A 21,652-nucleotide genomic window follows, 5' to 3' on the forward strand; every position below is an offset into this window, starting at 1 on the left:
TCGAGCGTCATGCCGAGAGCGGGGAATAGTGCATCAATCAAGCGTATCAATTCAGATGCAAAATTCATCAATAGTTGTTTGCTTGATCACTGTAAGAACACTCATGGTCTGCATGATTTAGATAATGATGAATTATTTCTTAAAGGAAAGAAACCCATTCCCTCTCTCTATGATTCTGGGGAACCGACGGTGCTGAGAAGTCAGTTGGTATCTTTTGTCATTTTCGATCAGCTGAGCAGATATGAAACGCCCCTCGGTATCCTGAGATACAATATCGAGTTTTACCGATAGTTTTACTTTTACAAGAATAGCGACACCACGTGAGGCACTTGTACCGTTACACCAAAACGATTGCCCGCCCCACTGATAACCCCAAAGATTTGCTTCATTTTTATCTTTACAATGTGTTTCTTGCAGAAATATTAAGTCTATTTTTTCTTATTCAACCAATTAAAAACAAGAGATCTTTTTTAGCACCTCTAAACCCATTCACATTTACAGAAGCAAGTGAATATGCCATCGTTTAAAAATAAATATTTCCGTACTAACAGTATACTAGGATAATAAAAATTGAATGTTTCAGTATTAACAATATTCCAGCAGTTAGATGGAAAACGTAATCTGATGCGCACTTTTACAACTAATAGTGCATATAATTTATAACAATAATTGTCAAACAATACTTTGGTAGAAAATATAAACATTATGTTATAGAATAATGACATGATAATAAAAGCTTTCAAACATTTACGTTTTCTGAAATTTATCATACACAAAATGGAATTTAAGTTTCCTTGCGCATATAATATAAACCAAAAAAAAATTGTTGAACAAACTGTTGTGTTGAAACTATAAACATTATATATTATGAATTAAATGACATGGTAATAAAAACTTTCAAACATTTACGTTTTCATGAATTTATCATGCACAAAAAGGAATTTAATAGTTTCTTTGCATTTTACAAATACATTTTTATACTTCTTCATCAGACATACCGTCGATGAGAAATGCTGTCATGTTCATGTATAACTAATGTTTATGCGCCAAACTCTGGCATTTTACGCAAGCAATTTTCTAAATACATCGAAAATCAGCTACAACCGCTTGACACTCCGCATATTATAGCTGGCGATTTTAACTGCACTATCAGTCCGGCGTTATATCACAGTCACATATACGGCGCGGATAGCTACGTTTAGCTACGGATAGAAACGTAGTAATCCGTATCGATCCGTACCTGAGCCGTACGGACTGGTACAGATTGATACGGGTTACTACTTTAAGGTACGGCTCAGGTACGGATCGATACGGATTACTACGTTTCTATCCGTGGTTAGACGTAGCTATCCGCGCCGTATGTGTGACAGGAGTAATTTCTCCAATAAAAATAGGCGAGATGAAGGGTATTTTAATTTAAAAAATGTAATTCTCAAGTTCGACCTTGAGGATATCTGGCGCAGACGCAACCCATGTGAAAAACAGTTTACTTTTAGGCGTGCCGATGCTAAATCGCATATAGACTATTTTTTCACCTCCAAAACTATTGGTAACGAAATAACCGACACAAAGTTAAGAAGTTTTATTTTTTCTGATCACGATCTAATTTATTTAAAGCTGAATACTGAAAACATTCAAAGAGGCCCCGGGCTTTGGAAATTTAACGCTAGTCTTTTACAAGAAACAGAGTACATCAATTTAGTTAATACCTTTTGGCGATATTTGACAAAACACAAAGGAAACTTCATTATTTAGTAAGAATGGTGGGATATGGCGAAGTTAAAAATCAAAACTTTGTCAATGGAATACTAGTATTCATACAATAAAGCTAAACCGCACCTAAAAATAAATCAGCTAGAAAATATACTTCAAAAGTTAAAAAACGATCATTGCAATATAGAATATCGTGATACAGAAATAGAAAAAATATATACAGAACTGAAATATTATTATGAAAAACAATTAGAAGCAGTAAAAATAAGATCAAAAGCTAAAGAAATATGCCAAGATGAAACATCGTCTAAGTATTTTTTTTGATCTTGAGAAAAAGCGCGGAAAGCAAAAACTATAATGTTCTCAGATACGTACGGAATCGGTGAAATTAAATGTGATATTGGTTCAATTTTACAAGAGCAGTACACATTGTATAAGACACTTTTTACTACGAAAGGTATCGACGTTGACGCTGCAACTTATTTAGCATCAAAATTCTCAACAAAAATAAGTAAAGAACAAGCTAGTAAGTTAGATGAAGATATAACAGAAACAGAACTTGATAAAATAGTTAAAAGTCTAAAACTTGCAAAATCTCCGGGCGAAGACGGATTAACAGCGGAATGGTATATCACTTTCTGGAATACCATTAAATCCGATTTTAAGGAAGTCGTAAGTGAAATTTGTAATGAATGTTCCTTGTCAGATTCACAATATAAAGGTGTCCTCTCATTATTATACAAAAATGGAGATAGACAACTCCTTAAAAATTCGCGTCCTTTAACATTATTGAATGTGGATTATAAAATAATTGCTAAATGTCTCGCAGAACGTGTAAAACCACTTCTGTCAAATTTAATTCATACTGATCAGAAGGGATTTATAATAGGTCGATTTATGGCAGACGCAAATCGTTTTTTACAAGATATAATAGATTTTGCAGATGGTAACAACAAAAACGTAGTAATGATTTTTTTTAGATCAAACAAAAGCATTTGACAGAGTAGAGTGGGAATGGGTCAATATATGTCTTGAAAGTTCGGCTTTAACATCAAATTTAGGAAATGGGTTCAAATGCTTTTGGTTGGCTGAAGAACTGCTATACAGACAAATGGTTTTGTATCTGATTTTTTTCAGTAAAACAAGGTTGCCCGATTGCACCTCTGCTCTACATTTTACAAGCAGAGCCTATGGCTTGTATCATAAGACAAAATGAAAATATATGTGGTATCAAAATTCCTTCGCAAAATGGAATTGCACTTGAAGCTAGGTTAAACAAATATGTTGATGACACACAATTCTTTTGTGAAGATGAATCTTCAATCCCTGAGATTTTTCAAAATCTTTCTATTTATGAAAAAGCATCTGGGGCAAAATAAATAAAGAAAAAACAACTCGGCTTTTTATTGGAACATTTAAAAACAGGACCCCAAATTCAAAGAAATAAAATGGACCAAAAACTATGTAAAAACATTAGGCATTTGTCATGGGTACAATATAGATTTAAATGAACTTTGGGTGTCAAAAATATTGGAACATTTAAAAACAGGACCCCAAATTTAAAGAAATAAAATGGACCAAAAACTATATAAAAACATTAGGCATTTGTCATGGGTACAATATAGATTTAAATGAACTTTGCGTGTCAAAAATAAATAAAATCAAGAGCTGCCTAGAAATATGGAAATCGAGAGGTCTCACACTTAATGGAGAAATCCTCATTTTAAAAGCATATCTAATATCAAAGATAATTTTTGAAATAGAGATCAGAGGAATTCCGGATAATTACATCAAAGAAATTGAACTATTATGCGAGATTTTCTTTGGGACGGCAAAAAACCATTGCTAGCAAGTATCACATTACTTTTCGATCGTGAAAACGGGGGTTTGAATATGTGTAGAGTGAAAAACATTTTAGCAGGTTTACAAATAAAAACAATATTTAGAATGATTCACTCTGAATTACAAAACTGGAATTCAATTGGAAAATACTACTTGCAATCTCTCGATCCATTGTTTTTACAATCTTTTATGCTTTGTAAATGCTCATCCTTAGAAAATGTGTTAAAATAGTATGTAACATGAGCGATTTCTATAAACAAGCGCTCAGTGAATGGGTGAAATTCAGACAAAACTTTCGCCCTACAACTATTTCTGATATAAAAGATATGTTCTTATTTGGAAACAACGAGATAAGATGTCAAGGGAAACCTATATTCTTTAAATCTTTCTTAAAAAGTGACATTGTTTCAATGAAAGATATCTGGGATCCGATTCTGAATGATTTTATTACTGCAGAACATCTGCTAACAAAATTGAAATACAAGCAAAACTGGATATCAGAGTGGCATATTATCAAAGCTAGTATTCCTTTAAAGTACATTAAAGCTCTTAAAGAAAACTTCTATAGCGGTGAAAAATATACGACTTTTTTGTCTGGTTTATGTTTAATGAATAATAATCGTAAAATATTAGATCAAACCAATTTATAACTGAAACAAATATCATCTGTCTGGAAAATAAAAAGAAATCTATTACAGGTAGAAAACAAATGGGAGAGCTTGTTTGCGCGCGATATACCATGGAAAATGGTATGGGGTCAAATTTCAGGTTCTTTTTCTTCAAAAGTAGCAAAACAGTTTCAGTGGAAATTTTTACACAACGTTATATTTACAGAGCATAAACTCAGTCTTATGAAATTATCAAACGGAATTTGTAATATATGCAAAGAACACAGAGAAACTTTAGTGCACCTGGTGTGGGAATGTCATTTTGCCTAAAATATTTGGACACTTTTAAATAAGAACTTGAACGACCTGTTTAGATATGTCAACATCTGTGATTCTGCTTTTAAATTTACTGTTTGTTTCGGATATTATGATGACAGGCAAGTAAACAAATTGATTAATACGATTATATATGAAACAAAATGGGAAATTTGGAAATATAGAAATAATTGTAAATTCAATAACAACTATCAGTCAATAAGAAGCTTTTATAAACATCTAGTTAGAAAAATTAAAGAACAAATAAAATGGCACAATACTGATAATGAAAAACTACAGTTATTGAAATCTATTGAGTTCATGTCAGATACATATATAGACGTATAAATTTTCGCAATGTTGTGTATGAAAAAATATTAAAATTTTGTAAGCTTGACAATAGAAACCTCGTCAAATTCTACTTGTCTTTTCGTTTTTCGAACAAGTTCTATTTTACTGGCGATACAACTATTGTGTTCAATATAATATTATCATCAATTTATTATTCATATGTTCGTAGGAATTGGTTGTTTAATGACTTCTTTTCTGGTTATTGTTTTGTAAATGTTTATATTTTACAAAAATAAATGGGGTTGTCCCAATTGGGAGCCCGAAAAAAAAATCTTAAATAAAAAGTGCCAAAAAAAATAGATACAATTTTTAAAGTTATCGCAAGCATTTTAAAGAAAAGTTTGGTAATAAAATACATTGTATCTTCTCACTTACTGATAACTGACTTAAATAAACAATGATCCCTGTTTATTATAACCATACTGTGAAAGTGATTACCCCCATAGGTGTTTATGAAGACAGAATGCCTTGGCCCACCACCAAGATCTAGCTAGGCCTTTAACAGGAGTGAATTTCTCTTCATGTCTTTGAAGGCTAAAGAAATAGAAAAACATACTTCTCTTCAGCATGTCTTTAACAGCTCAAAAACTAAAGAAATGCATGTCGCGTATTGTCTTTAAGAACAAGGACTTACAGAAATTGATGACGCTTTGTGTTAAGAATTAAAGATCTAGAAAAATGTATATTTCTCAGTCTGTTCATTAGCAGTAATGGAAAATGCAACACTGCCCACGTTCCCTAGCACCGACTTAAGCAGTATTCAATCTTCTAATCTAAATGAGTTGAAATCAATGATCCCGAGGGACCAGAAAATATAACAACACTGAGATGAAGTCAGGGCGAATTTTTACGGCTACCACATTGCACTTAACACCCGCTGTTGTGAAGTAAATAAAATCTGCATTTTCCATTACTGCTCATGAACAGACTCAATCAAACCGAGTCTGCAATTTTCACTGTCTGCCTTGTTCTCGGTGGTTCCGAGGGATCTACGTTTTAGATTTTATCCAAAAGCTGATGAACGTTGCTTCACTTCGTTGAAAGTTCAACAGGTAGAGCAGGGGCATACCTAGGCATACGCCTATGCGTACAGTTCGAATTCGGCAACGTGAAAATGAAAAGGCTTAAAATGCTAAAAATGCAATAAAATGTAAAGCCTTAGGAGGTTAAATAGCTATTTAAAGTTCTCCATTTGAACAATATTATCTCAATGAGATTATCAAATACGTTCTTTTTTCAAATATTAGACTGATTTTTTTTAATTATCGTAATATAGAAATCAAAGAATGTAAGTGTAGATTATCTGAAACCAGAGCATAGCAAACACAGCCAGAGACACAGATCGCAAAAAGGCACGCCACAGATAGAATTACACACGCACGCACACACGCACAAGTACACAAACTGACGGCAAGGACAAAACAACCGGATTTATTGGGCACAGCCCAGGAAGGACCAGTGGCAAAACATTTACAGATGAAAGCTGGCCTTCCTGGCAGTGTTTTTCTGTATATCATACTTGCAGTTTGCAGTTCTTATGATCATTCATATTCCATCAGTAGAATCAATATTATTGTACCCAAAAGTGCAAAAGTGAATAAACCTAATGAATACGTACGTAACAACTGGTGTCGATAGTATAATATAAATTATATTTTAAACTGAACTTGCTAAGGTTTTCACAATAATGTCGTATTATCTTACACGTGTATATTGGGCATCTCTTGGTTAATCTATCGACAAAATTTCACATACATATGTCTCACAAGACCCAAAATGCCCAAGTGACTTTAGTAGAAACATTAGAACAATGAAAGTAAAGCAAGTGTATTATTTATGCCGTGGAAAATATGCAGGTAAAGCCTGAAACGTTTAGAAAGTTTAGTATAAGATTAATGTAAACAAGTTCGTGTTTGTGTCTCAAAATAACTATCCAGCTTTTAACAGTATTTAATGTTGGGAGGAAGACTTAGGACATAACTTAAGCTATGAACGGGTACCTGGATAAAGCCATGAATTGTTCACAAAGCCAGCCATTACTCTTATAAAAAATAGACAGCTCGTGCGGGGTTTCGAACATACAAAGATACGATCGGATACTAGCTACAGGCCATATCTCAAAGATTTACTAGAGCCGAATTTTGCATTTGAAAATATGAACATGTTTATGTAAACATAGAGTGGGCAGGCCAATGCTCGGCGTAAAAACTACATATTTTAAATCTAAAAACTGATTTTACATTAATTTACCGTACTTTTTTATCGTCAGTTTGTAGAACAATCTTTGAGTATTCAACCATATTGTTTACATATTTCTAGTCACACCGTGACGTAATAGGCGGGAGCTAAAAATAGTACCAGTGAAACCTGTGCGGTTCATGCGGAAGTATACCAACGCTCGGCGTACGGCATATTAATCTGCAGGTTGTAATTTTGAACTATTTATGTATTAAAGTGAAGTATAAGACATATCTAACACAAGACATAGGTTGTATTGATTAAGTGACTTTTTTAAGTACATAAACATGTACGTAAATTACCCCTCTCTCTGTTCTGCATCTATAAATTGAATAAACACATTTTATACAACAATTATCTTAAGGAATTCATTTGAAGATAATTTATCACAATTCTGTGAGTGTAACTTCAAGAAATCAATAAATTATGATATTTGATGATTTATTTCCATTATTTTTGGAAATCTTTTCAAAAGTGGCATTAGTCCACATAGTATATCAATTACTTCGACAGCATAAGCTACAGAAAAGTGCAGTACAATGGGTCAGTATAAAATGCCATGATAAGGGTTTATAGTTTATTTAAGTATAAAGAAATAACATAATTAAAAAGAAAAATGCTTTTTTTCTCCAAAATTCGGCCTGAAAGCTACTTTTTTAATACTTGTTTTACCACCAAATCTGTTTTAATGACAGTAGAACACAAAACTGAACGACTTTTAGCCTTGCATCGTCTGCTCTACTGTGACCACGTGACCATACCGGAAATGAACCGCACTTGGATAAAATTACGCGTGATGTAAACAAACGGAAAGGGACTCATAAGAGATGATATTTTAAATAATATTTAAGAAATTCCCAGAGAAACGTGATATACGCCGAGCGTTGGTATGCGCCGAGCATTGGTCTGTCCACTCTACAATTAACAGTACCATGCATTAGGTTTAAAATAAGACAATTTTGCTGTTCATTATGAATCCCTAATTATCAGTTATTATGCGCATTAGTTAAGGAATTAGTTAAGGTATCTCATTTTGAGCAAGGCAGTTGTGGGTGTGCAAAGATTTACGTAGATTATCTTTTGTCATGCAGTGGTAATTTACTATAATACAGACTCGTACTGATCGAATACACTGAAATCTGATATAACTTTAAAGTAGTTTATATTGTGCGGTCATGTATTTTGCCCTACGTAGAGTGCGTAAGAGCGAAATTCTACTGCCGTTGCTGTGTAAATCCATCTATAGTTTATCTTAACATACATTTAACAGTACTTTGCAATAGATTTAAAATAAGACAAAATGCATGTATCGCTAAACACAGCTAAATATTAATTACTAGTACAAAAGTCTAGCCAATGATCTATATTTGATATTCGTGTATCTCTTACGCGTGAGAAAACTTGTGATATTTGCAATGTGTTGGTAGATACATTTACCAAAAAGAAAAAACCTGTTCAAATACGGATGCAGAAGTCATGCATTAAATTAAACATCAACGAAGATTTCAAAAATGGTAACAACAAAAAATAGTATATCCTTAATGTGTGAGTATTGCCTATGCAATATTCACATTATAGAGAATATTAAGTACTAGTAAACAAATACATAAATAAATAATGATAATAACAGCTTTGCACACGGTTCGAATATACAACTTGTTCACATGTGTAGTTGAGATTATGTAAGAGTTTGGATACAGTGGCTGTAACAGAAACATTGTTAGGTTCTTTTGGCGATACACATTATACCTGCGCGCGTCCTGGTAGATGCACAATAAAATGTATCATGACACAGCATTTCATTGGTGCAAATATTTTGAAAGATAACTAAATATCTACTGTGACTGTTGATTTAAAGTTGTTGTACTCGAGTGTATCTTATAGAGCAATTCACATAACTTTGATTTGATTTCTAACATTTTATGCCTTTCATAATTCCTTTTGTTATTTTTGTTGTATCGAAATAATTCAAGGAAAAATCTGCGAAACTGCTATTCAAGATTTTATAATCCTAGATAAAATTATTAATGAATACTAGTACGGACCAAGTATTGTGCCAGAGCGATCTAGTTATTGAAGCACCAGGGTAAAGTTACATAGGACTCTGTTCGAAAAATGGTTATATTCCTAAAAAATCTGGGGTTGCTCCAGTTGCAATTTTAGACACTTTCACGATCCCTGCCAGTAAGCATGAGCTGTGTGATAAACTATATAAATTTAAATGATAATATTTTTAACATTTAGTACAAATGTGACAAACAAAAATGTATACGCTGGAATATAGATCTAACAAGAGAACGGATCTCTTGCCGGATTTTTCAACATTTTCAAGGGGAGACCCCAAAAACCCAAACCGTGAGAAGGAGAAATATATGTCACTTCTTGTCTTTAAAAGCGGAAAGAACTATAGACATGCACGTTTTAACTGTCTGTAAAAGCAAATCAACTACAGACTTTATGTAATTTCATGTCGTTAAACGCTTAACAATAAGAGAACTGTTTATTTTATGCTTATTGGTGAAATACAAATAGTTATAGTATGTGTGAGAGTGTGTTACCAGGATATATCAGAGCTAGGGGTACATCGAGGGTATTTTTCTCTGCACATATCGTCGAGGCCGGTAGGCCGAGACAGATATGTGAAGAGAAAAATAACGAGATGTACCCCTAGCTCTGATATATCCTGGTAACACACGAGCACTACATATTATAACTGTTTTATCGCATAGTTTATCATTAAAATTTATATATTATTTTCATTTAAATTTGTTTATTATTATTTTTACTATTTTGATTCCCTTTCTGCGCCTCGCTGACTGAAACACTAAAACTTCTGTTTTAGAAAATGTGTTCCCCAGATAAAAGTACCCAACAAATTTCTGCATTGGTTTTAAATCTTTGCATTTCATTGGCCAGACATATTGTAAAACTTGTTGTTTTGTTTGTAAAAAAAAATCAAAGAAAAAGAAACATTTGAGAAATCTCAGAATTTCATATATTTCATGTATTTCTGAATTTGGCAATAACTATCAAGTTTTTGAAATATTCTAGTTTATTTATTCTTTTACTTTATAAATGTAGGTGTTTGTGACAATTCTTTCTCTGTGAACTGTAAATTGGAGCTAAAATCATCTTTTCTTTGAAAGGAAAAAATTATACTCCCTTGATAGGACCCCAATAGAGAAAAAGTGTTCCGATATATATCGGAACAGTTTTACTGTGCTGATATATATCGGAACACTTTTTTTCTTATGAAACTCTATAGAGATTTCCGTGTTGATATATATCGCAACAGTTTTGTAAGATATCAGCACAGTTTTGTAGTAATATTGTGTGTTACTATGTATAACATGCTGCAAAGATCAAAGGAAAATTGCCGCACTATGCGATAATGGAAAATAGCAGTGAGATATAAATCGATATCACTCACAGTGCCGAACTTTTTTTTTTCCAGATAAATTATCTCCCTTGAAATATATTCTTTAATTACCTCTCTTTGCTGCCTTTAAAATTACTGGATTATAGTTTTTACTAATACTCAAGCCATACACGAGTCATGAACTGCTAGACAATCCTATATAGAACAGGCTAGCTATATAATTAAATTGTTACCTTTGTCAGCTTGGTTGCTAGGCCTTGCCATTCATGTAGCTACAGATACGTGTTTTTCCTCATACTTTTTTCCAATTTGGTTCACTATCGTGTGGTAGATTTTACTGGCGACAGCACATTTAGTTGGTTGTTGTCTTAGTTAATTATCACAAGACATCAACTCAACCTTACGTAATATGCCAGCATTTTCGTCGAAGTGCTTTCCCACTCCAACTCCAAGCCCAGCCAGTTGTGTTCCAACTTCCATCCATTTCGTTATGCTATGCAGCTCCTAGATCAATATTTCCTAGCTATTTCTATTGAATCCATGATGATATTTAATACTGCAGCTTGATTTTCCAAGGACTTACGCATATTCCACAGTTGTTTAGATTTTTAGTGTTGTTTTTTTAATCTGACCTTCAGCGTGTGTTTTGGTAAACAAAGCAAGCTTCCGGTTATTCAACGAACTGACGGATTGACCCGAAAAGTTTTAAATATGCTTCTACTTAACTACCGGTATTTGTCAATGTCTCTGTTAGCCGCGGACTGTGTATTTTTACACAAAATATTTAAATGCAGTTTTTGTTTTTAAAAAACAAAATGGCGTCGTGTTGATTTAATGAACCTAATCACCAATATTCGATATTAATGTGCCTAAGTGTCCATGGTAATTTAGCAGATGTATAATATGTAACACGGTAGCTTAAATAAATCCGAATTTCGTCATGAAATATTGGATTTATATGAACATTTATGCACGTAATAAACAGAAAATTTGTTGATCTTCACAAACTAGCATAAAATAAAAAGAAAATTTGTTTGTTTGCAGTGAGATATCGAAATATATCATCACCGATAAGGGAGACAATTCTGATATTTTCACTCAGGCTCCGCCTTCGTGAAAATATTCAATTGTCTCCCTTATCGGTGATGATATATTTCGATATCTCACTGCAAACAAACAAATATCCTCTATATGTCGTTTATTGTCTTGTTTCTGCCGTGTGGCGGCCGTAAAAAGTCTCCCCGTACATTCCACCAGGGCTGTTATATTTCGATCTTCTCGGATCGTTCGGCACGACTTTTATGTCGTCTTATTGGTACTACTTTGTTTATCAGCTGGAACATTTCGGCCTTGGTGGTTCCAATTCTCCCGCTTTCATAGCTTTGGGTATTGTATAATAACCCCTTGGATATGGTGCCTGCTTTTTAATTTTGTCTTTTTGCAGTTCCTGTGATATGCAGTCTCCATAACCTCGGATCCTCTTTCTAAATTCCAGTTTGTTTAATTCTGCCCATTGTTTTCTCGTTAAGAGCAAACCCATTATTTTCACTTGGGACCATACGCCGTTTTTCATGGTATTACACGCTAGTGTATCATTTAACGGACCGTGTGCACCGCCGTATGAATACAATGCGGATATTTCTAAATTGATTTTTGTACTTGTAGCATGTGTGCTAGAGGGCATGGACGGTAGCATGCATTTCTACTACCGTTTATGAACAGGGTCATCGTTTTTGTCGTGTTGAGCGACCTGTTTTTTTCTATTTTGAAGGCAAAAGAACTAGAGAAATGTATGCCTCTGAATGTCTATAAGCTACAGAACGTCGCTTCATGTCTCTATAAGCTACAGAACGTCACTTATTGTCTATATAAGCTACAGAACGTTGCTTCATGTCTATATAAGCTACAGAACGTTGCTTCGTATGTTTGTATGAAAAAACAAGTAGAAAAATGTAAACTGAAACTGATTACTTTGATTAAACGCCTATAACTGCACAATGACATATTCAATGGTGTTGTACATTTATTCTAAAAGCCTTAAAATATAAATGATGAAATATAAAAACTCCCCCCCCCCCCCCCAAAAAAAAAAAAATGAATTCTAACAGCTTCTGTTATCGCATTTAAAACAATCATCAAAAAATTACAACAATGCCATAAAGTGTCTAAAATGCAATGTCTTAAAATTTTGTTTGAATGTATCAAGTGATTCACTTTGGCGTAATGCTAACGGCAGTTCATTCCACAGTTTTAGATAGTACAGAAACTTCTATCATTTAATGTTTTGCACTTGATGTATGGAACAACTTAACGACATTTAGAATTGTCTGATGATCTCAACCATTGTCTTACTCTGTAAGAAGTTCTGTTAAGGTATTCAATCACGAATAGTAATGTTTACAAAATGGCCTTTGCTTGGTATATTCTGGAAGGTAACCATGTTTTGCACTATTTTGCAATTTTTAAACAACTTTTACCGTGCCGTTTTTTTTTTTTTTATAAATTTTGTGTAACTTATGGTATCTCCTCAAGCTCAAGTAGAGACAAATTTAAAAGTGATAGCCACTATCCAAAACATTTGCAGAGAACTCATTTTACTATTAATTTTAATAAAAGAAATATCAGGTTGTTGGTAAACAATTATAAAACACAAAATAAAAATGTCAGTATCATTTTTTCTATGGTGCCTCAAGTAAACGGATTTAAATGAGACAGAATTCATACTTCAACATTGAAAAAATAAGATCGAATGCTGTGCTTCTGTTTTGAATTTTGCTTACTCCATTTAAAAATAACCTTAGGGCAGACGTAAAACATACATAAATTTCTTCCACAATATATAATCTAAGAGTGAAAGCAAAATAGAGAACTTTGACCGCGTGTAACTCAGTATTTTTAAAGATGTGTAACTCTACCCCTTCTGTTTAAGTAGTCAATTCACTTTGAACACCAAGAAATTGCTTATAAGATTCATCTTTTTCCATTTTTGTACAAGAAATCAATAATAAGTCTTGAAAGAAGTAAAATCTTACTAGAAGAAAAGGAAAATAAGGAGAAAAAATTTGGTCCAAGTAGGGCTTGAACCTACGCCCCCCTATGAATTGCAGTAAAAGTAGGTTTATAGTAGGAATTGAATACTCTTCAAAAAGGAGGTTCTCTATTAGTGATCTAATACCTTAAATGGATGGGTACCCTGCCAACGTAAAAGTTATACATCAAAAAAAAAAAAAAAAAAAAAAGATCTTAAACTGAATCCTTGCTTTCACTGGCAACCAATGTAAGTCACACAATGCTTGTTTTGAACTGTCAAATTTCCCACACATGTTTTGGATACGTTGTATCTTACCCAACTCAGCCTTATGCCATTATGAGTAAATTTTCATAATGTGGTACATGTTTTCCGGGGGTCTATACACACCCACGATTTGCATGGTCAAATGTTTGAAAATGAGTTTGCAAATACCATATTCAAACTTCGAACACTACAGTGAGTTACCCTCCGCATATTGATCGTGTTTCTACAAGTGATCGCAACACCGCATTGTTTGTGTTTTTCTTTTCTATTAGTTACACCTAATTTATATCCATTCTGGTTCAGGTTAGAAGTTTCAGACTGATGCTGTTTCTCGTTCAAGTACCCAAAAAAAAACAAAGACAAATATCAAACAGGGAATGCCACGCACCAAAAACGCAGCCTCCCCAAAACGAAACCCACAGCACGCAGGCGCGCACACCACATACACACACACAAACATGTGCACACACACAAAGCCAACACATTAGGACAAAACGAACAAACAAAGAAACACAGTGGGGCACCGCCTTGGAACGGTCAGTAGTTTCAGTTAAAGAGCGAAATCTATTCTCTGACCCCTGAGGCATTCCCCCACAAAAGCATCTGTGTTCACAACAGATCTACAGTTCAGAGTAATGCAAGATATATGTTTGCTTATATTTTTGTACTGATTGCATTTCTTAGGGTATAACAAATTTTAAAGGTCACACCATTTTGCTTATGAATTACTACAGGTAACGTCTGATGTAAACAGATGAAGAAAATTATAACAAGAAATATCTTTAAAAATGATGGTCGGCGAATTGTAATAAGGAAAGAAGTTTATGAATTTTTCATCTAACATTCATCTTTCATCTAACATTTTTCGAATTGCGAAACTAAACACCGCACTTTAACAATTTAAATGGTTCTCTTTTACCTTTTCGCAAAGGTTTCGTAGGGTTGCAATTTTGTTTCGTTTATCCTTAGACGAATAATTACATCAGTAGTTTGATGAAGATTCATAAAGCGGGTCATTAAACGTGTTTATGTTTTTAGCTCAATTGGTCCCTATCCCCATTTGTAACAAAATAGCAGGAGACCTTATGATATTGTTACACAAAATCCATTACATTTTAGTGGTTAATGCGAAGAAAGGCATATCTACTTTTAGCTATAGTGGTCCCTAATAGGGCCCAAGTTTCTATATAAGTAAGTTTGGAAGAGGACATTATAATGATGCTCCAGACCAAGTATGACAAAGATCCACCAAGCTGTTCATCAGACACTGTATAAAGGCATTTCTAGTTTTAGCTCTAGCTGCCCGTAAAAGGGGTTAAATGTCCCAGCTGAACAAAGTTGGCTGCGGGCCTAATAAAGATGCTACAAATCAAGTTTGATAGAATACATGAGAAAAAAAATCAATTAAAGGATTTTTTTATTTATTATTTTTATTTATTTCTAAAATAGGCCAACTGATCCCGTTTTAACAAATACACATTCGCTATTCATGAATCTTTGGACAATGACGTCACACCTATAAAAAAGTGAAGGTCAAGCAAAACATACAATTGTAATTATTTCAATATTTCTGTTTCATAAGCAAAGTTTGACCGTAGTCATATCACATAGATAAACTGTATGCAGCGTACCTTCATTTCAGTGTAATGAGATTCAGTCGTTATATAGCATATATAATAAAACAGATTTCAACTGAGTTCAATATTTGCATACCATACTAAAGAAAAATATTCATATATAATAAGTGAGTTAAATAATTTATAACAAATATATCAAAGCAAACAAGTACTCATTTTAATATGCAATCTGAATAAGTCACAAAAGCAAGAAACCTTTTCATAAACAGACGACAATTGTAACAAGGAAAATCTTTTAAAAAGCACTTCTCTACATAAAAGACTCTTATCACACCCTTATTCATGTGATACGCAGACCGTATTCAGCTCTTTCTTTAATTTGATATATGTTGGTATTTGAATAGGTTTTTATCATATTTATTAAACTTACTTATCATTTTGAGATATATCAATATTCTTGCTAAATATACTGAGCCAAAGTTAGCTTTAAAACTGTGAACAGCGTCGTTTAGGATAAACGCTTTGTCTACATTTCACTCAGTGTAGCACAATCAACAGAGTTAAAGAAATTGACACTCTCGTCCAATCAGGCAGAGTGCTGCATAAATCTTCCATTTTGATAAATTATCTATAATGCGTTATCAAGTAGTTTGATTTGCAAACTGAAGTCACGTGGCATAGGTAACGAAAACGAATTTAGACGGCGTCGCCGAAAAAAAATCACTGGATGCAAGCCACCCAAGCACTGAAGCTACAGCAACATAGAAACACAGACAGATGCAAAGTATATTCATATCCATTATATCCAATTTTCAGCACAATCTCCACACCAATAACAGAGTAATCATGGTAAGACTCAAGAGCAAAGAAAACACGTGTGCGTAATACGTATACGGCGACAGCATATCTAGCTTATATTTTCTATCAAAGCTGTAAAACGTTGCTTCATGTCTTTAAAAGCGAAACCTGAAAATAACTCACCTGAGTGGTTTCTTGTTTTCACATATTCCTTATTCTTGGATGTATAACATATGCTTGTCACCAACGATTTATACCTCTCAGTTCTGTTTAATAAGTATTTTATTGTCTTATCTCTAAACTACTTTACAGACAAATACAAATATGCAAATTAGTCACCTTAAATAACGTAAAGAAATGATTTTGAATATTTTCAATACTGTCGAAATGCAAACGAAGCGTTTATTTAAAAGGTAAACTATGTAAACATGTGCGTGCAATGACACAGATTCGGTCCATTGCCAGTTCAGTATAACCTAATTGTCACTGAAGTTCATACAAGTGCATCAAAAAACTATTAAGAGTATGACAATTTGGACGTACAGTTTGATACAAAATGAAAAAAGAAATGCGAAAGTAAAGTTAGCCTTAAATGGATACAAAATGAGACTAGCTATAACGGTCTATTGATTTCAGAAGAAACAGTAAAAACTTGTTAATTGATCACGCGGCACAGAATAACTGTATTCTTTTGTATTTTCCATGATGGTAATTATACACAGTTTGCATGTATCTAGTTACAAATATTAGGCCAAGGTAACGTGTTTAATGTCTAAATATATTATTTAACTAGTGCAGTAGTATGCACAGTACTTGAAGAATTAAGGCGACGAGTTTATACCACACCTTGTTTCTACAAGGCAATTATTATGTTTTTAAAACTATACTCAAAAGAGAATGACTGAATAAGTTTGGAAAACACATTGATTCAGGAAGATCTGTCATCTTTTAGTGTCGATGTATTATACCAGTATTATCAGAATTATTTTCACGAAGTTCATGCGTGAGGAAAAAGTAGGTCACTAGGTTGTGGTGGGTCTTTAATTAGATCTCTATGCATACTTTGATGTAAGCTTGACACATATATCTGTCGATACATAAATTAAACTTTAATGTGTGGTACAAAACGAGAACGGTTATAACCAATCATGCGAGTATGTTTTCTAGCGTTAGGCGATTACTAATGATGATGATGATGAACTGGTCAAAGATATCTTCCTGACTAAAATGACACGATGTAAACATGATAACGGTATTCATACGTAACTCTGAAAGTAAAATAACTGCTTTCCACGTCGAAACATGTTATATGGTAGTACTACATGATAATACGATATCGCAATGTTTAGATATAATCGGCATATTTTTATGTTTCATAAAGATGAATTCTACATATATATTTCTGGTAATGTAATCATTTTAAAATTATGACAGTTGTTTAGAATTGACTAACCCTTAAGATTTCTACAGAAAAGCAATGTGAATAGTGGCGCATTTTGAAGATATTTGTGAACAGAAAAGAACACTATGAAAGAATATTCTTTGAAGGAATGACTTTAATGCGTAAAAAATGATTTTACATTCATGATGGAACGATATAATTTTCAGCCCTAATGTGAAGTATTTTCGCCATAAAACTTTTCCAATTCCAGACAATGAAATAGAAAAAGGAGAGAGTTTCAAATAAGCTTTCAGGTTCCTACTCAATCCTGTATGCCTTTTTGATATATGTACATGTTGTAAATGAATTGTGATTAATAAAATATTGTTTAAATCAAATAGAAAAAGTGGAAACCCTGCGAGTCGCTCAACACGACAAAAATGAAAATCTGAAAACCATGTTAGGAACAACTGTAATAAAACTAAAGCGGCAATAAATTTTAAGGGTATTTTGGTTATTTAGAAGATATGTTTTTTTTAAAGAAATATAATGTGCAATATACGTAAAACAAACCCAGTCAGCTATATCATGAATAAGTTGACTTTTCTCTACAAATGAGCAAACTTTTCTTCGAAATATAAAGAAAAGGAAACAGTAGAAAACGTCGTAAGGCTACTTGAAACAGTTTACCTGGTTCGCAGTCTGTCAATGGCTTGCACTCAATGTATAAAGAAAACTACATAGGTTTGAAATTTCGGTCACTTTCGTATATGCTAAGGTACGAAAAGACCATGCTAGATATACATAAATACATGGCACTTGCAATGAATGATTTATATTTTTGACGCAGTTCTTACATATGATATTATTGTTGTAAAAACTCTTGATATGTGATAATTTTAAATCAGCGGTAACATCTGTACCTTACTTGGGTTTGCATTTATATAGTCTAATCTATATGTGTTTTAGAATTTATAAGAGTACCATTTTTATATTAACATTTTACTATAAATATGTTTAACATACATTTAAATGCCCTGATATTACAATACTGATTCTGAAGTTGTTTTCCTCCGTTTCTTAAGATTACCGACATGAAATTATTCATTGTTATGTTCTCACAGGGAACTCATTAAGACAAACACAAACTAGTCTGCGTTCTCTGAATATTTTTTAGGATCGTTCTATTGTTGTTTGCCAGTGCTAGGGCGGGACATATCGAGGAAGTCTGTGTCCCATTGGAGCCTGTGGCTTAGCCTGCCTGTTCACTCTTTTATATTGTTTTGGGCCTAACTAACCTTCTGTTATGATATCTCGATGCGCTGCCTGTATATATAGAGATGGGGAAGGTATAGTAATATGTTTTCTCATTACGATTTGCTCAGACAAATTACTGCATTCTGTAAGGGCCTCGTCTACTATTTTCTCAATGGTTTTATTATCAAGTTGTTGTCCTTGCAGTTTTGGAGCTATATTCTAAATAAGTTTGGTGACTTGTGTTTTATGAATGTAGTCAATTTTTCTTTGTGCGTTTCTATATTCCTGTTTGGTTTAGGTCGGTCTGAGCGTACGAAACCTGTATTTTGTATTCTGGTGTTATATTCATCCTTAATGTCCTGATTTTTCTTATTGATGTTTTCTATGTAGCTGAGATATACTACACATCCATTATAGGCAGCGCTATAGAGACCTTTACAGTTTGTCTCACATTGTTTGATGTCATAGTATTTGCAATCGTAGCAGATTATTTTGCCTTGGCACTTATTTGCTGAGTGCCAATGTTTGTGACACGTATTGCATCTAAGTGGAGATAGTAAAGATGGGTACACCGTGACCTCCGTACCATCATTATGTTTTACATACAGCAGTGCTTTTTCTATATCGAATGTAAGTTTGATGGTTAATGATGGTATTTTCCTTCCATTAACAATTTGAAAGTCTCTATGATAGACTTTAATATTTTTTTCCTTCGCAAACTGACTGACTTTATCCTTATAGTTGATATCCTCAACATAGTTGACCCCTTTTGACTGTGCTTTTACATTCTGTCTTGATATTTTAGCTACGATTAGCGGTTTAAGCAGAAAATCATACATTATTTTCTGTAAGTGAACTGCTTGGCCGTATCAATCTTATCCTTCCTTATCTTAAAGGTGGGACAACTTCCCTCTGTGGTACCCCGACATAGGCTATCAAAGCTGAGGATATTTCTTGCATCCTCAGCTTGGGGAAGACACGTGCCATCGTACGTAGTGTCATTGCTACAAAGCAGAGTAGCAGGGTTGACCACGATCCGGGTTTTACTGTTTGTCAGGGTGGTGATCAACTTTGTTTACCACTCGTTGCAGTGTAGGTGTGTACCACTTGATTTGTTGAACAGCTCTGGGAAGTGCTCATTGTCTAAGGGCGTTGTACCAGGATATTCAAGAAGACCCGTTGCATACGGTGAAATTTCAGCACTTGGTATGTTAGTGGATTGGATGGGGTGATTATCTAGAGGATGGGTTAGCCTTGGCAAACTAGGTGTTTGGGGCATACTAACTGTACCTGTACCTTCTAGGAACGATATACCAGTGTGATATTGATGGCGGGTCACTGTCTATTCTATAGCCTCTACTGCTGGCATTTGAGTCATCGGCATTGACTACAGGACTTGGTGCTTGGTACGTTACATTGCACAACGTATGTAACCTAGTGGCAGTATATTCCATAGACCACTCAGTTGAATCTGACAACTCTTGTGCTTTATTAGCAGGCCTGCCTGACGATGAGTTCACAGATGTCTCCCTCTCTGTTTTCTTTCCTGTGATTTTCCCAAAGGATTGCATAGGGGAAATTGGTGCTGGCCCACCGACTACGCTAGGAAGAAAACGACGCTTAACAACTACCTAACCATACCCTTCACTTTTGTTTTGGGGGTGTACCCGGTGACGCCCCTGGTGACATGCTTGCCCGATCTCCTACCAATGTTTGAATGCTTGTTTGTTTGATTAACTGTTTTATTGGTTTAATAGATTTAAATAATATTTTTCTGTTTATGTATTACCTTTATAAATTATTTAAATTATCTGAAAAGGCACAATATATGTCAAATTGTCAAACTCAGAATATTGTGCGTAATTAAATAAGCCCTATTTGTTTATATTTTTAAATGTTTTATTGATTTATTTACTTCAGATAATGTATTTTCTGTCTATGTATTTACTTCATTAACTTATTAGAATATTTAGAAAGGCACAATATATGTCAAACTCGGTATTGTGCGTTATTTACAATATGCCATAGATATTGACTTTCTTTAAATCAGTATTAATCCTACAAGTATACTAATCTAGCAGTGTGTGTAATACCCCAGTCACACATACGGCGCGGATAGTTACGGATAGAAACGTCGTAATCCGTATCGATCCGTACCGGAGCCGTACCTTAAAGTAGTAATCCGTATCAATCCGTACGGCTCAGGTATGGGTCGATACGGATTACTACGTTTCTATCCGTGGCTAGACGTAGCTATCCGCGCCGTATGTATGACTGGGGTATTAGTTAAACCTATGATCAGTTCAAGGGCGCCGCACACGATTACCTATTTTCTAGTGTTAGTTAATGTGCTTGTGATGAAGTATTTTTAAGCAGGTAAAGTAAATTTCAGATACCTTAAAAAGTTAAAGTAAATTTCAGATGAGGTAAAGTAAATTTCAGATACCTTAAAGTGGCAGGTGTCCGGACGGTGTCTAGCGAAGATTTCCAAAGACGGCCAGTTAATCGAGGGGTTCTATGAGCATACCGTCCTACCGTAGCTATTCATGACATTTGTCGATACTTTGTTTTACCATACGAGTGTTCAACGAACCGATAAAAATAACGTTCTACCGCTACGCAGCATGTATGGTGTGAAATAATGTAGCTGTGAATTACCTTATTTACGGTGAAAACCTGTGTATTAGACAGAGTAAGACATTTGTGGAATTTTTGGCAGCACGCAAGAACCTGTATATTGAAACGGCCTCTATGACAAGAAGTTTGAAAGACTGACACTTGTGAATTCAGTTGGAAGAAATGGCATGCTTTGAGCTGTGTATTGTTAAGTGTTTGACACTTACTTTAAAGCTTCCCGTCATTTAATGAGCATTAAAGTGTTCTTTAAAACTGCATATT

General features: G+C 34.0%; 1 protein-coding gene across 1 annotated transcript in view; it reads right to left on the reverse strand.

The window, feature by feature from the left end:
- Window positions 1-16,444, reverse strand: part of LOC123553891 (solute carrier family 23 member 1-like) — a 90,269-nt gene extending 73,825 nt beyond the window's left edge. The window contains exon 1 of the mRNA XM_053548693.1: window positions 16,300-16,444. The gene's annotated coding sequence lies outside the window, so the exon portion shown is untranslated. The remainder of the gene's footprint in view (window positions 1-16,299) is intronic.
- Window positions 16,445-21,652: the final 5,208 nt, after the last annotated feature.

Source organism: Mercenaria mercenaria, chromosome 7 (genome assembly GCF_021730395.1).
Source record: "Mercenaria mercenaria strain notata chromosome 7, MADL_Memer_1, whole genome shotgun sequence".
NCBI classification, from domain to species: domain Eukaryota; kingdom Metazoa; phylum Mollusca; class Bivalvia; order Venerida; family Veneridae; genus Mercenaria; species Mercenaria mercenaria.